We start from the raw sequence: 1,327 nt of genomic DNA, 5'->3' as shown, positions 1-1,327 counted from the left end.
TTTCCAAAACCAACTGGCAAAGGTAGGGGGTAATCCCTCAGATTTATAGCAGCCAGAATTTGTTTTTCTGTAGTTTTACAACATCCTCCGCTTCATTGCTATTTTTTTTTCCTCTGGTGCTCTCTTTAACAGTCTTTTATTATAATCCTCATGTAACAAACTGACTTTAGTTCATTCTCTTCCATTCAGCTTCACCTCTTCCTTATTTTCTTCTCTCAATTCAGCTCATCTTTCTTAATGTCTTGTCCTCTCATCTGTAATTTCATTCATGAAAGTTAAACATAGAAAATAAMATTATTTTCAGGTTCATCTGTCTGCTTAAAATATACATATTATCAGTTTCCTAATCATAAGGCTCCCAGTCCAATCACTTTATCTTTGGAAATAAATATTCTGACAGCTCTAATTTATCTYGTTCATAATATTTCTCTCTCCTTCCTTCCTATCAAAGCACAGGCTTTGATTCATTGTTTCCTTTCATGTACATATCTGGAATATGTACCAGTTCTGAGTTCAGCATTACTAGACACACTCTGATGAACTGGAAAGAGTTCAGAGAAGAGCAATCAGATGATCAAAGGGCTGTAAGGAGTGATTTGCAAGGAAAGATTAAAAAAGATAAATATCTACAGACTGACTAACTGATGACTTAGTGATGATATGATAGGTCTATAAATATTTGAAGGCCAAGAGTGGAGAGAAATTGCTGTACCTGTAGCACATTTATGTATGTGCATATTATCAAATGACCTTTTAAATTCTCTTCAAAATCAATGATATCCCTCAACGTGATCCTCTGTCCATTGTGTAACCCTCTTTTTGGTATATATGGGTTGGTGAAGATTTAAAATTGCTACTTCAAATCTCATGTATCGGTAATTCTTATTTCTCCCTAGCTGACTTTTCCCTTTTTTCTTTTCCATTTTTTCTTTTTATTTTCTTTCTCTTTTTCTTGTCTTTCTCCCCCCCCCCCTTCCTGAGCTTTTAAAAGTATCTTATATAACCTAATGTATTTATAAGAGCAGTAAAGCATCTTATTCTCCTGGTAACATGCAATTACTTTTGTTTAACATTAGTTCATATGGAGGCAATTACTCTTCTTCAAACTTTCATGGAATGTATTTTTTTTTTCCTTCACTGAAAATATTTGGGCACATCTACACTGCCCTGTAGGTAGTAATATAGTTATTGCAGTCATTGGTGTTGTAACTAAAGCTCAGGTCTTCTTGAGAACCCTAGCAAGTGAGTGCCATAAACAGATTACAGAATTAAACTTGTATGCTCATGCCATTGATTTCCTCCTATAATGTGCAACACCTTCAGAGGA

The sequence above is a fragment of the Rhea americana genome, unplaced genomic scaffold (genome assembly GCF_003343005.1).
Source record: "Rhea americana isolate MKP2758 unplaced genomic scaffold, rheAme1 scaffold_3, whole genome shotgun sequence".
Taxonomy (NCBI): domain Eukaryota; kingdom Metazoa; phylum Chordata; class Aves; order Rheiformes; family Rheidae; genus Rhea; species Rhea americana.
The sequence above is the reverse complement of the archived record's forward strand: the minus strand, read 5'-3'. Positions refer to the sequence as shown.